Source organism: Passer montanus, unplaced genomic scaffold, assembly GCF_014805655.1.
Source record: "Passer montanus isolate IOZ18808 unplaced genomic scaffold, ASM1480565v1 scaffold13, whole genome shotgun sequence".
Lineage (NCBI taxonomy): Eukaryota > Metazoa > Chordata > Aves > Passeriformes > Passeridae > Passer > Passer montanus.
The window spans coordinates 315,879-332,157 of record NW_024359832.1 but is presented as its reverse complement, the minus strand read 5'-3'; the positions used below and the strand labels follow the sequence as shown (position 1 = coordinate 332,157).

Here is a 16,279-nt window from a genome sequence, read left to right as displayed (position 1 = left end):
ATGCTCAGCACTGAAATTTGTTGCTGACATTATAAATGCCATTTGTAGTTCTCAAAGTTAGACCAGATGAATAATGCAAGTCATGCTTTCGTAGCTGTTAAATTTTCCACAACCAGAGGAAATCAACAGTGTGCAGATGTCTAATCAATCAATTAATTGATAGGGTTTTCATCACAAACCTCAAAGTTGGAATTAAGATTAATTTTTTTTTTTGGAGCTCATGTAATTTCTCCAAAATTAGTTCAGTTTTACAATTCTTTATAATATTTGAGCATTTTGTCCTCCTCTGTCCCCTGATGACTTAAATATGCTAATATTATTTGAAAGTAGTGTTTCTTCTTAGGATAAGATTGCATGCATGCAAACCATTAGTATTCGGTTCAGTGATCTGTCGTATCTATCTTAGGATCTTTGCTTGTCAAAGAGGTCTAATGAGTTACCTGAAGTAACTGTATTGGATTAAGTATTTTTAGGAATTGCACTTATACTATCACCAGTTTCAATGCCACAATTCATATTTATATGGTGGTAACACCACTAGAATGTCATTGGTACCTTCCTGGATGATCTTAAGCTGCATTATACGTTACAGTTTGTGCAAGCATATGAATATAAGGCTGTCCACTTGGTGAGGGTGGGTAGATTTCATGCTTAATTTCACACAATGATTAAAACAGCATTATTTTAATCAATTACCTGAGAAGTGATCAGCTGTGGGGTTGATACCAACTTCTGCAGACTATATTCAGATGCCCTTTAGTAGCAAGATGCCTGCCATGAGAACTAACAGATGGAATTATTGCAAGAAAAGAAATTAGTAGGTAAACTAAAATTGATTTTTTCCATACCATTAATTTGGGGAGAAATGCTTTAGGGTTTGCAGAAATTTAATAAATATGCATAAGGTGATATTATGTTTTCCACATCCTTTACATTTATACTGGCTTATTAAAGATTTAATTAAGTTTTCTGAAAAGGGAGAGGATGCAGTCTTGCAAAAAAATGTAGATGACAGTGTGGGTTCACAATAATTAGGGCTTCAGGGATAAAATAAAGATTCTCTACAGTTAATGAATATTAAGGCAATGGCTGCTTTGAAAACTTACAAAAATGACAGTCTTTTACCTACCACATCTGTCTTCTGTTTATTTTCTAGCTCTAGTCCATCAATATATCTGACAGATTACATATCATTTACTTCTGCAACTATGAATAGTAAACAAAAGTTACCAAAGATATTTTACTTTACCCTTTCTGTGTGTAAGCAATCTTTTGTATCAACTTCTTGCTCTTCATTATCCTGCATCTTCTTTGTTGTCCATTCATTTAAATCTTAAAAACAAGTATCTCTGGATTCATTTTATTAATGTTTTCCTATTGAAATAGCACATCACGAAGCACTACAAAACTGGTTTTTTTTAAATAGCTCATTGAGTCCATTTTTCTGTCAAGTTTCTAAAATCTTGTCTGTGGTTAGACGAAAAAATGTGGCAAAGCAACTGTGGACCATGTTAATCCATGGGCTTCATTGGTCTCTTGTATTCTGTATGTAGAAATATATAAATAAGCAAATGACATGTATTTTGCCTTCTTTGACTTGCAGCTTCCAAACTCTTAGCGACCCAAACTGTCTCTAATGCACTTCTTCAGTAACACACAATTAAATTCTGCTCCTTCATTAGGATTTCTTAATGCTCTGATTACTTAAAAAAAATACCAAAAGAACAAGTCGTTTGCACAACTGGTTCAATGTAAATGGAACTATGATTTTATACTTGAATATTGAACAACATATTTTTGCCTATAAATTCTGTGTCAGTAATATTGAGGAAGTGTATTGTTCTGCAGTTCAAAGGCTGTATTCAGTTGTGAGTTCAGTACAGTTGTCATGGATTCTGTTGGAGGTTTTTGTTTAACACTTTGAATGTAACTTCCTGCTTCTTTCAGATATGTAACACATACTAGATTATACTGTTCAGCCATATGGTTCACATAGCTAGCATGCTACATTGCACCTTTGTCCTTATACCCCTTGACCATTTTCCAGGTCTACTTTCCTCCCTGTATCATTGTTGCTCCTGTTCTCCTTTTAGAATATCTCCTGGAAATCTTCCTACAAGAAGAAATTGAGTTTCTTTACCATTCTGTATTCTGCTCCAACAGTTCTGGTGGCCCAGTCTGACATCAGTAAGTCAATAGTACTTACCTCTCCTTCTTCACATTAATATCCATGGGAAAAGTGGATGTTTTCCTGACAATGGGTAATGAAAAAGGTATAAAGTGAAAAAGGAGCTGTAGTACGGACTCTAGGATGATTTTCCTTTAGAACCTGCAGCCTCTCTGAAAGCATTGCCTTTTTACGCTAATGTCTTTAACATATACCCTTTTCTGAAACTTCTTGTATTCATTGATATCTTGAGTTTTAGTTGTCTGAAAACTGCTTTATTTGCATATTTCTACTTCTCCCTGATGGTCTAAGTGTCTTTTAGAAGTACCAGGAGAGTAAATTTTTCTCATAGGTTAACTCATTGGTTAACTCTTTTCTAAATGGGAACTGTTAATGTGCCTCAGGTGGAGTATTTGATTTTGTATAAATATGAAGCTTTATTTTAGTGTTACAAATTCTGGTAAGTTATCCTGAAGACAGAACTGTGTATCTGCAAATTGACTTAGTCATGCTACAGATTATTTCTCACAGCCCCTTTTACAAGCAGCTGGTAAAAAGCCATTTGGCACACAAGCCATGTCTGTTCTATATTATGAAAGCTTTAAATACTTGCCTTTCTGCACTCTTATTTGTTTTCTGAACCATTAATTTACATAGTTTTCGACAAAGCAGTACTTTTTCAGAAAAAATATGGTCTCTTCTAACCATATTAGAACTAACTCAGAAATAAATTATTGGATATTTGGCCAAAGCCAGTGAGCCAAACTTATAGTAAGTTACTTATGCAGTCAGATGATCTCAGTCAAGTTGGAGTGTGCGTATAAAGCAACCCATTTGTGTGCTTGGTTAGTAATCATCCAGTTTCAGTCCTGTATAGGTAAGTCCATGTGTATACATAATGCAGGATATTTCACTCTGTTATTTAAATTTCTTTTTTGTATTTATTTTGCCTATATACATTATTTGGCAGAGTAAATTCAATTCAGTTTAGCTACATTCTTGGAGTGGGAGATAAGGACTTGTGTACCAGCAAAGTAAATTGGAAAGTAATGCCTCATACTTATTTTTAAATATGATTCAGACCTAAAACTTTATAGCAAATCATGTTGTGTTCTTGTAAAAGGATAGCTTTCTGTCAAATGGAGATAAAGTGTATTCTCAGTCTTTGTGTCTGTAGGGATTAGGGCAGTAATTGCATCTAATTTCTGGTGATGCTTTCTCCTCCCTGTGGTCACTGATGTATTATTTCTCTGAATGTTCAGGAAGGAGTTGAAATGTCTGCAGTGGATTTCTTGAATCTGAATGTAATTCCTATTACTTTACTCATCTTTTGGCTTGTCAGAATGAGAGTTTGTCATAACTGTTTTCTTCTAAGTATAGAGGGGGCAAACTAATTGTGTATGTTGAGAATTTTAGTTAGGGACATGCACATATATAATGCAGGGAAAAGGAAATTTTGACAGAATGAATAATACAGTTCTGTAGAAAATGTATTTTTTTTTTTTAATGTCCAGTTCTTGAACTGTGAAAGTCTGACTCCCTTGTGTAGTAAATTGTGTGGGATGAAAACTCCCTTGGAGTGTAAATTGTGCTGGATGAAAACTGGAATGAATTGAGAAGTACTACCTGCTTTTTCTCTGTCATGTTTTTAAGACTGAAGGAAGTTTCTGTGATGAAAATCTCCCAGACTGATTATATTTAAAGTGGTGCAACCAATGTCAATATTCCTGATTGGCATTTTTCCTTGTAATGAAGTGATTTACTGTTTGTTCTTGCATGTTCCATGAATATTCACTAGTTTTGTTGCTAAGCATATTGATGTGCTTTGCACTTACTTATCACTTACCATTGGTTTCAGGGCTATCTAATCTTCCTCTCTATAGCAATTATTCCTTATCTATCAGAAGATCCTCCCTCTTACTCTACTTCAGGGAGCAGGAGGGGTGTAAGCTTATAAAAGGTTTTTTCTCACTTGATCTTTCACTAGTTAACATGCCTCTTTGGTTATCTCTATCAATTATTTTGTCTTGTTAAATTGAGAAGTGAACAGATCAGAACCATTCTGTGCTTTTTGGTCAGTTACTGTTTCAGTTTTCCTGTTTTCCTTCCAATAGCACCTGTTTTAGCTTAGACCATTGTGCTACTGTAAAAAGTAGGAGTGGCAGTGTGTTCTGTCTTCTAACTGGCAAACTTTGTTCTTTATTATGGCTACTGTTGCAGCATTTGTAAGGGAAGTAGGGCTGTGTTAGAGTTCTATGGGAAGTGGAGAACAGAAGATCTTCACACTCAATAAGGAAAACTTCTTGTAGGGAAACAATTTATGTTTATTCTCCAGGCTATAAGTAAGCATTTCTGAGGTGCATTTTTTATTTGCCAAACTGACTTCAAAATCTAGGTTGAATGGTAGTTGAGGGGGGGAAGTGGAAGGTGACGTGCTTAACTATTGTCTAATATTGACCTTAAAGAATGCAGATATCAAAATTAGAATATTTAAATATAGGATAATAGGCTGAACTAGCTATGTTGAATCTTTTTCAGCTAGCTTCAAACCAATACAGGACAAGAATGTGTGTAAATTTTATTCACATATGAATTGTTTACCTTATAAAGATTATGTAGCCTTTGACTTCAGTAATTTTTCAGTGTTAATTCTTTATGGAGTTATGTTAAATACAAAGATGGTGTTTTCTACCTCAGCATGTCCTTGAGATGCAAATGATGAAGGCTGGGAAGATATATACTAGTATATTAATATGTTTACAATAGTACCTGAGTTCTGTGGGAATCCACTATTGCACATGGACTAGGTTGACTTGTGGCCTGAGCTGGTACTGCCTCTGTTATATTCCTACGATGATGGACTTGGGATGTAAAGAGGACTTCAGAATATATCTGTGTGCATTAAGGTAATCAGGAAAAGTAATTATTGAGAAAATTAGGAAAAATGTCTCTTTTTCAGCTGGGAAAAAATAGGGCAAGTGCTTCTCAGATTCATTATTCTGATTGTTTTCAAAGCAAAACTCTAGGACGGGTCTGTGGAGTATTAAATTTTATAATCATGCTTGCTTTCTCCTTTATATTTTTCATTATTCTATATCAACAGACTCCTTAAAATCAACCACAAAAACCAAAGTGTCAAATAATTTTTTTCTCTCTATTTTTTCTCTGCCCTTAAGCACCCTACTCTTTAAAAGTGCCAGTATTCTTTTTGCTTACCTAAACTTTAGATGCATAATAATCATAGATCTCTACTTGGTCTTTTATAGAATTGAAGCTTATGATTTCTTGACTGGTTTAGGTATTGAAATTATGTCCCGCTTTAGCAAAGGAATAATCTAAGAGGGTTTTCGCTTTTTTTTGGGTGGTGGGTGTTTTGTTGTTGTTGTTTGTTTTGCTTTGTTTTAAATCTGTAATTGTTTTTAACCCTGATAGGTCTTCTATTAGCCAAGTCTGGAGTTATCTTTTTTTTTTTAGTGAGACTAGTAAAAATATTTTGCATGATATTTCTTTTCTGCCATAGGAGGTTTAATCCTATGGGTACTTGGGTTAATGAGTAAAACATAAAGAACACATGGAATTTTAAGGAGGAAGCAAAATTTTATCTGTGGTAGGTAGTTGCAAGATGTCCCAGTGCCTTTGGCAGTAACAAACTTTTTCCACTCTAAAAATTAATTATTTTGTCTGCAATTTTTGATTATAAGTTTTAAAATTCTTTAATTTTACACAGACTAGTTTGTGCATAGTTAGGTATCTTATTTCAGAAAGTATTTGTCTTGTCAGAGACAGAAAGAAATTGTTAATTACTTATCATCACCACATCTTTCCTCTGACATTACTCTCTTAATTCACTTGCTGTGAAGAGGCAAGTGAGAAATTTAATTCTGGTTTATGTTTGTTGTTTTTTTTAGCTTCCCAGTGTGCCAATCAGAAAGATAACCTTTTATATTAAGGTGCCAATGAGAAATAGGTATTTGACAATTCTCTCAGTAATACCAAAAAGACAAATTCATGATGTCTGCCTGTGTGTTATTTTGGGGTTTTGGCACTTGTTGCTGGTTTTTGTGTTTGTTTTGGTTTGGTTTTTTTTTTTTTTTGGTTTTGTTTGATTGTGGGTTTGTTTGTTTGGGTTTTTTTTTAATGTTTTAGAAGATGAAGAAACCAGAGTACTCATATCCAGAATATTTTTCAAATAGATGCTTTATGTATTCTCTCTATGAAGTTAACCAGTTGTTCTTTGCATGTGTGGAGAACTCTGCTGATTTGTTGATTTTGTTAAAGGTCACTAGGCTTCCTCTAAAACTCTTTTATGTTATTTACCCTAATTTTAAATGTCTGTTATATAGCAACAAAGAAAGTTGAAGTACTCTTGTATTCCTTGTTGGAGCAATTTTTTTTTAAAAAAGCAAGTGTTATTCTTAAAGAAATTCTGACAAAATTATTTCAGTATGCTTGATTGAGGTGTCATTGTTTTCCTGTTCAAGCAGTTATATTTCTGATTATCAAACAGTGCTTGTGTGCTTTGAAACAATTCAACTTCTGCCCCTTCATTCTGCTATGTTTTCACTCATAGAACCAAATTTTCTCTGATTTCTTCTGTATTTACTCTGCATTTTACATTTCAAATGGTTGTTGAAGCGATCTATCCTTAACTTTTCTTTTAACAGTAGCTGCTACTGCCCCTTCCTAGTCTTCCTTTATAATTTAATTCACTTTGAATTCTTTATGCTTTCCTTAGCTAGCCTTTCATAAGTTTTTTTTTAAATAAAACTTCTTTTTGTTGTAGCAGTTTAGTCTCTATTCTGTACTTCCAGGGATTGGAAATACAGCGTTTGTATTTTAACTGGTGTTTGGAATCACATAGAAAAGTGAAGAAGATGAAGAAAGATATTTTTTTAGCATTAGCCTTGGTTAGGTTGTCTGGGTAATTCTGTAGCACAGTGCTTAAGGGCTTTGAGGGATTAGTCTCTATGTGGTTCCACAGAGAAGAGAGCCGAGTTATCAATGGCTTTGTAAAATGTCTCTCTAGCATGCCTGTTTACAGAAAGCAAAAACGATCCAGGTTCTATTTAATTTTTTAATTTTTCGGGGAGAAAATCCAGAAATACCCTGAACTTTTGTTGCTCTTCTGGCTTTTTGACCCCATTCAAACTGTGATTTATTGGTAGCATTCCATCGAAGTCAAAGCAACCTCAAATTTCTGAGGTGAATTACCTCTTTGTGAAGTTGCTATCATCATTACTTTATCAGCTTTCAACTTAAAATCTTGTCATTCCACAAATATGCGGGGAAATAGGCAGTAAGGGATAGAAAGGGAAAGGTGACTGGCAGTATTTCAATAGCAGTTCAGTTTGTGAGTTACTTTATTGTGAAACAAGGAGCAAATACACTTTGAACAAAGAAACAATTTTGTTGATGTCTGTCCAAGTCACCTTTTCTCTAGATGCTACCCGCTCTGTAAAGCAGAACTTTACATTAATGATAAAAACAAAAAATAGGATGGAACCACTCTTCAGTAAAGTGATGTCTTTTCATGCACGTCCTTTAAATATGCTTTCCACCTAACATTCTGAAGTTGAAAATGTTCTGAAGAAGGGCTGAGAGAGTTGGTATTGTTTATCCTAGAAAAGCAAAGGTTCAGGAGGACTTATATCAATGTAAATAAATACGTGAAGGATAAAAATGACAGCCAGAATCGTTGGTGCCCAGTGACAGGACTGGAGGCCGCCAGCACAAAATTAAACACTAGAGGTTCCATCCAAACATCGGGGAATACTTCTGTACTGTGATGATGACTGAACTTTGCCAAGAGTTGTCCAGAGGTTAGGTGTGGCTGCTTGTTTTGTTTGGATTTTGTTGTTATTTGTTTTGGGGGTTTATTTAGTTTTTTTCTGGTTTTTTTTGTTTTGTTTTTTTTTTTTTTAATTTTTTTGGGGGGTTGTTTGTTTCTTTGTTATCCCTAAGGAACATAATACATAAGTTATTTGAATTTTTCCCAGGGCAGCATGTAATTTGGGGTATATGGGATACTGGAGCTACTTGTTCTGGTGTGTACAAAACTAGTATATGAGCAACCTGATCCTGGATTAGCAGGTTCTTATGGCTTACTCTATAACACTTTCTTTTTTAATAGTGTAAGAGGTTCAGCTGGCAAAGATATTTTGCGATAAAGTTGGGAGGGAACAGCTGGTTATATAGCACTGTATGTAGAACATTCAATTTTACATTCAGTCCTTGAGAGTAAAAGAAAGAACTTATTTTCACATTTTCAGAGACACTGGACTCTTACTTTTAGAATTAAAAAAATGGAGAGAAATATCTGTAGTGTCAAACCTTTGCTTTTAGTAGAGAAATACAATTTCTTCAAATGATCTAGGTTAAATAAGGCTCCCTGCTGATTTCAGCAAACACTGAAGAAGTAAAGGGAAGACTTACTTACTTTTAAACATAAATACAATGTTAATAATGTGTTGAGAAGTCAATATTCTTTGTAGCAAGGGACAGGTACACAAAGTATATATTAGTTCCAGAATGGCTTTCAGTAGTTAACTCATAATTCTCCTCTGTAAATTGAATGCTCTGAGATGACTCTTGCCAAAAGCTAAACTTAACAAAAAAACCTCCTTGGGGTCCAGAAACTCAGAATTACAATCTAAATAGCAACTAGTTTAAAAGGCTGGCTTAGTTAAGTTTAATTTAACCTAAAAATATTTGAAAATGGCAGGCCAAATAAGTTGATATTAAACATCTTGATAATCTGCAGCTTTGAGATGTGTTCGTGGATTTAGAAAGAGTTTTCATTTGTGAGATTATAATTGTGCATAGAGTTAACTGGCAGTATCTGCATAGAAATCATAAACTTTCCACTCTGAAAGGTATGGCTGAATCCAATTCCCAGGAGTCTGAAGGTACTGAATATTGAAAAAAATTATAGTAGTTTAGAATTAGGAGTTTGATCTTAATGAATTAAAATGTATGTGCAAAATTAGTTAGAACTTTTAGTGCATAATTTTAATACTTAGCTAAAGAGTTCTTCCCATATTTAAGAACTTCTGCAATATTTTTGCTAGGTCACCCTGAATTGTTTTCCACTGAGAGCAAATGGAGCTTTTTTAGCTTTTGTGTATAACAAGCACTCTTGGAATCATCCTGGATGTCCTATATTATGCTCTCCTGAGACTAATATCCTTACAGTATAAAGGTGACCTAAGCAAAATGTACTTTGAGGTTTAGCTGGTGCTTCTGTTGTAGAATCTTTTCTCTAATTCATAATTCAACCTTGTGATATTTCTCATTATGTAATTAATTACTCCTATGCTTATAAAGAAAAAAAAAAGTAAAATAAAATTATAGGTGAAAAGCCTATAGTCATTTAAGTCATCTTACCTAGGCTTATTTCTATAAAACTTAAATCATTTAACTTTTGTTTATTTAATGCAATACAGTAGGTGTTATCTTTCCTGAGATAAGCTGTGCTCTTGTTTACAGTACTAGAATCTTACTCGGTAATTCATATTGTTGATCTTATAGGCTTTATTTAAATCAGATGAACTTTATTTTTAAATGAATGTTAGTTACTATAAAGTTTGTGACAAATGATAAAAATTTTGAAAATTATTAAATACAAAACAGGGTGAATTTCTTGCATTTTGAAATCAGTTGTCAGTTTTTATTGTACTCTGGAAATTGATGATCTTTGTAATATCAACTGGAGAAAATACATCCATGTAAACCGTTATGCAGGCTGTTTTCAATGTTGCATCTTACACAGTGTAAAAAAATGTTAATGTTAATACTTTTATAACATTCAGAAAATTACAACATCATGTAATAGGAAATTAACCAGATTTTTCTGAAACTCTAACAGAACAACTTATGGGCTAAAATAATAATGAAAAAAAGAAGAAACAAAAAAATCAGTAGTTTTGATTCTCTGTTCATTTATCTAATCAGCCTTAAAAGGACATTTTTAGGTATTATGCTGCAATGTAGGCATTTTACATAAAGATGAAAATCAGTGTCTCATTCCAAAAAGCAAATCCTCAGTCACAGCTAAATGACTTTGAGTCAATGGAGCATAATATTAAGTCAGTCATACTGTGCCAGCTTACATGGCTTCTCAATTATATTTGGGCAATGGCTTTTTGTAAATAAATAAATAATCAGAGAAGGAAAAAAATATTCAAACAGATTTCTGTATATCTTAGTGGTTAGTAATGTTTGCATTAATTCATGCTTCTCTTTTCTTGCAGAGGAGAAATTAGAGAAGAAAATACTTGCTGTACTTATAGTCATTCTCAGTAGAATAATTAGTTTATGAGTGTATGGCTGCAGAATAATGTGTTGTTCACTGGAATATTCAGATATTTAATCCTGGAGTTCCCCATTAGGCCTAGGGTTGTGAATCAAGAAATTACAGTTTGTAACTTTGACATGACCCATGATTTCTATTCCTGTTTAAATACAAGTTCAAAAGAGAGACTAAATATTTTTGATAAAGGTACTGGTTCTGCTTTCATTAATGTGAATAGGAAAACATTTTGACAGAAGTGAAATATATTTAATTTTTTTTCCCCCAGGTTTTAGAGTAGCCTACAAAATATTAGAGAGAAGAATTAAGATGTAAACAGATCAAAGAAATTACCTTTCTTAGCACTTTCAAGTCCATGAGCTATTTGAGATCTTGTTTAGAAGACTTATGCAGGAAAGTAGATTTATATCTTCTCCCTTTTTAGTGTATAGGAAATATTATATGAAATTATCTAAATATATGCCATTATTGTGTGTTCAGTTTTACAAATTATAAAAATACTTTTATATGTTCAAGGATACTGGTATGTTGTAGCATAAATTACATGTTTATGCAGACATCAGGTGACCAAGAGACAGCAGAGGAGTGAATGCCTGTAAGAACAGTTTGAATGTTGAATCCATCATCTTTCTGCCACCACTTTAATGGGATCAGTAATTGCATATCTGTGAATTTTTATCAGACACATTTTTAGAGAAGTTAACTGTTCTTATACTGGTGAAATATGTTTATTAGTGCAATTAGTTTCTCTGTACTATTATTCTTAGTGTAATTAAAGACTAAAATGGAGACTGTTAAAGTAAATTGGAATTTAAGCTACATGCATTAGATAGATTTATGTGATACTTTATTTGCAGTATCATTGCAACCTTGTTTTGTGGTTTGCTTCTTGTTTGGTTGGTTGGTTGTTTTTTTCACAATGAATGTTGTCCTGAAATAATTGTGTACAGAGCTAGCATTTCTTGGGGATTTGATGCACCTGAGTGAACAAAGCAGAATTTCCATCAAGGGTGGTTTTTCAATCTTCCTTAGCTAGTGTTGGTAAAATACACATAAAGGAAATATGGAAGTCAAGACATCCTATTTTTTTTTTAAATTTGCAACATCATTTCAGAAATACTTAACATCTGTAGTTAGCTCATCTCCATTAGCAAATGTAGTATCAAATCCTTAATTAATTAATCTTTATTTTACTACAGAAACTGAAATTTGAGGTACTGGAGTGAATTGGAATTTATCAGGAAAGGGGAATGGCTCAGTAATAATGCTTCAGCCTTCTTAGTAGATTGAGTCCCTGGCTAATTTATGCTTTTCCTAGTATAGGTATCTCATGTTACTGCTTCTGACCCAATCCTTCTAGAGCTGGGGTCTTAGTCTTCCAGGTTCACATATTGAGCAGTACTCAGGACCCTATTACATCAGAAAAACCTGAAACCTCTTATCAAACCTGAAATATCTAAAATGTTAGAGCTGGTATTTTTCAAAGGGAAGGAGTCTAATTTGAACACTGAAAGTAATATCATTGAGTAATATCATTAGGACTTAGTTATTTGCTTTTTTTTCCAATAGCCCCTTATGCCTTAGGTTACCTCTGCCACGTTATTCTAACGGAAGGCAAAGTAAATGAAAGGCAGTCTAAAGAAGAAATCTTGAAAATATCAGGGACATCCACTGGACAGACAGAGCAAGCAGTACTTAGGAAAATATGTATGGTATTTTGTTTTCTGGTGTTTGGCATTCCCTGCCCACAACAGAGTCTTATTTGGACCAAATGAAACTTAGAAAATCTGGCCAAGAAAGATTAAAAGTCAAGTGAGGCAACACATGTGTATACAAAGTGATTCTTCTTGTTTATGCTTTGTCTAGTAGGCACTGTGTTTTGGGAGAATGAATAAGTAAAGCTGTGTTTTCAGTAGCTAACCTGCTAGTCACAGAGTATGAAAGGGAAGGCTTGTAGATGTCAGCCTCTATTGGGTCAAGAAGCAGAGAGGAGATATGGGGAATCACTGGGAAGCAGTCCCTAATCGGGAATTGCTTCAGGTGCAGGTGCCAAAAGCTTGGCCTACTGGCATATTTAGTTTCATAACTTGTCACACTTAGCTTTTTGACAGGTAGCTTGGTTGTTTCATCACATCACTGGAACCCAAGATCTATAATAGATGAAATTTACCTTTTTTCTTTTGATTTCTTCATGTCTCAATAATAGGGAAAAATGCAAATGGAAAAATCATCTACTAGCCTTAGGGATAAAAGAGGAATTTTTTAGAATTGTTTTCCCAAGCAGCTTTTATTTCAGTGGGGAGTGCTCATCTGCTTAACAGGATTGAGGAAAAGATACCAGACTGTCACTATTTCAAGAGCAAAGACAATTGGCTTTGTGAAGTAATTCCATTTTCTAAAAAATTAACAGCTTTACTTGTATAATAAAATTACTGGATTTTGGATTTTCTCAGATTTTTAAGTGTTATTTAATTTTGTAAAAATGTTGATGTGCTATATATTTTCACTTGCAACAAAATAGTGTAGGAGCAGCAAGTAATGTTGTAGTTCTGTTTGTTTACAGAAATTAGCATTTGTTTTGTTTGCACACATAGGTCATACATGTTCTTATATTATGCTTGTGTCATCAGCTAATGAAAATAAATAAATGATACATGGCTACTTCTTCATTCATTCATTTAGTGTTCTCTGTGCTGTTACAGACTTATCTGTTTATCCTTTTGTAGCTACTTGGAACATCACACCCAGAGTTTTCTTTTTACAGAAAGAATTTCCTTTCTCATACTTAGGGTTTGGGTTTTTTGGTATTTGTTTCTTTGGGTTTTGGGTGTTTTTCCCCTTGTGTTTCAACTAAACCCCTTTCAGTTATCAATATAAATCTGGTAAGTGCTTAGAAGAATTCTGTAAATAAATGGACTTAAATATATGCAGAGTCTTTACTTGCAGAGACTATAGAAAGGAGAAGAAAATTGAAAATCTGGAGTTAAAATGAGGTAGTGTCCCTTGTTTTCTGGATTGAGTAACAGTTATTGTGTCTGTCATCACAATATGTGTTTTGTTAGATTTAGCTATTCTCTCCTACCTCTAGATTTTCTCTGGCAGAAGACTTGACCCAGGGGGTCGAAAGAGGCAAGTTAATAACATTTGTAAGTGTCTAGAATCCTAATGGGAATTCACTTTGGTGACAGTTGTACATATGGATTGTATAGTTGGACAGTAAAGGGTGAAAGAAAATATGTTTGGTTTCAGCATCTTCTTCACAGCAAGAACAATTGGGATAGACCATCATCTTTTCTAACAGTGCTTTCTAGGATATTAGTAGATTATTTTTCTAAGGGTAATATGAAAAATTTTGCCTTTTTGTTCTACATGGTTTTTTTGTCAATTTTTCTTCAGTTTTCAACACTTCTTTTGCACAGGAGAAAATTTTTGACTGACATAGAGCTCATGCTTCTATTCAACAGTATGTTTTTCTGTTTTCTACACTTCTATCTTAAAAAAAATATAAATTCTTACAGAAATATCCAAATTAGATTCTGAATTATGAAATCCTTAAGGCTGATCTGCTGGCTTCAGTATATATAAAACATACTTTGCCCTGCCCCCTGCCTGTTAACACAATGACCAATTTTCTGAGTGTTAACACACCTAACAAGTGTCTGTTAGGTGGGTGCCTTTTAGATCCAAAGCTAATTAGACATTTGGAATTTTCAAGTGTGCCATATTTCCTTAAGACTCAGCTTTAAAGTTAAATGCATGGTTAAAATGCAAACTTTTATTTCTCAGATTTATTTCTTCAATTTCATTTTTAAATGAAATGAGGAAAAGGTTGCTAACTTACTCAGAAGCATATATTGTGAAAATATTTTGTAAATGACAAAACTAATATCAGACCTTCATCTTTTTCTAAATACTTACAAGTCATAAAGACTGCACTGTGAATTCTAGAGATGTCAGTCCCAAGGTCTCTTCTACTAATTACTCTGAAAAAGACATCTTCTGAAATTGAGCATACAAAATATTGGTAGGATATTGAAGTGCAGTCAGTTACCCAAGAGAAGTGTAGCCTATAGCAGAATGTTTTATGAGGTAGCCCACTATCTGCAGTCTATTTCATAACTTTCTATATGAAAAAAATAGGTTTCTTCAGAATGCAGTGAAGCAAGTGTATACATTGTACCTAATGACTACACTCCTGGAATATTAGCTTGATTTTACCTAGTGTAGTACACATATATAGTGCAGTTACTAGCTTTTTACTTGTGCTTATAGGAAAAACCAAACAACAACATAAAATAAAAGTAGTTGAGAACATTATAGCGAATAGTGCACAAGAGCTATGTAAAGGTGACCTTACACATGGCTGAATCTAAAGAAATTAAGACTAATTTTTATTGGCAACTGGCTTCCAAGTAAAACTACAATTGGGACTTCTCTGAGTAAGATTCTGCTATATAACTGTATTTTATAGAAGCAAATTATGTAGTACTAATAGAGCTAGATTTTTTCCCTCTCAGTCTTTTTTTTTTCTTTCTGTCAAGATCATGCTTTTGCTTTCATACCCTTAATGATATTTCATGGGTTTCTTTTCTTTGAATAAGGCCTAATCTGAAAAGTACTTGTTTTTCTGTACCAAGTAGGATATTATGCATCGTTCCTCTGTTAATATAAAAGTTACATCTTTTTATTAGTTCTCCTTGGTTTATCTTTTTGCTTGAATAATTAAAGCTTTTGGATATACTAGTTCCCATCCTTTTTAGCTCCTCATATTTTATTGTGCATTACTGACTGGAGTGCCTGATGCAAAACGAGTGAATCTTTTGAAGTGAACAAAGATTTAATCCTGACACTGCTAATTGAAGAAAATCTTAAAAATGTGTAAGCTTCGTTTTTGTGTAATTTCCTTTATGATTCTTTTTAAAGAAAAGAACTTAGATAATATCGTCTTAAGGCAAACCCACTGGAAACATATTTCTTTTAGAAGAAGAAAAATTATAATTTTAATTGAATCATTGATATTCTCATGATAAACAGAGTATTATAATCTCTCCTTCACATTCATGATTATAAATACCAGCTAAATTCTGAGAACAGGAACAAAAACCTAAAGGATTTTTTTTATTGTAGGGACAAGTAGATGCAGGTATTTCACAACTGTTCATGATCCGTACTCATCAAAGTTTCTTTTGGACTCAGGCCTTCTGGTGACCTGTACCTAGGGGGCACAGCCCCTAAGGGGCTCTGATAATTTTGAAGGTGGAAGTTCTGATGGGCAAAATATATTTTTTCTTTATCCTTGCAGGTCATTCCTTCCTTCCTTCCTTCCCCTCATATATCTATCTCTACTCTCATTCATAGCATTACTGATTTGTCAAAATGTTACTAGATGACCTATTTTTTTTACTCTATTCAGATTTGTAAGATTTCTTTAGAATAGCCTTGTCTCTGTGCTCAGTTGTTCTTACAGTGTTTGGCTTTTACCTGTCATCGGGCTATCTTTTGTGAGGGTGTCCCTATTTCAGTAGTCTTTTTAAGCTATTTTGTTCAATCCCTCCCCAGTGGAGACTGACCCTTTCACTAATTTATGTGTATTTTAACAGAGTTCTTGCATCTTCAAGTTTTCTGAAGTTAGTTTCCTCTTCGTTTGGTATGTCATCCTCCCTTTCTGTTCCTGACTGTCTGTCCTTCTCACTTTCTCTCAGCACTTAGCTTCTGAGTTGGAATATTTCAGTTTCCTACACTCCTTTTTTAGTTTTTATTTGATAAAGGCAGCTTCCACAGGGCCAGTGAGCAGGGAGCTGAAG

The 16,279-nt window shown here is 33.7% G+C and overlaps 1 protein-coding gene across 2 annotated transcripts in view; it reads left to right on the top strand.

Moving 5' to 3' along the window:
* Nucleotides 1–16,279, top strand: part of TUSC3 (tumor suppressor candidate 3) — a 107,417-nt gene that overhangs the window by 20,383 nt on the left and 70,755 nt on the right. The gene's annotated exons all lie outside the window — the stretch shown is intronic.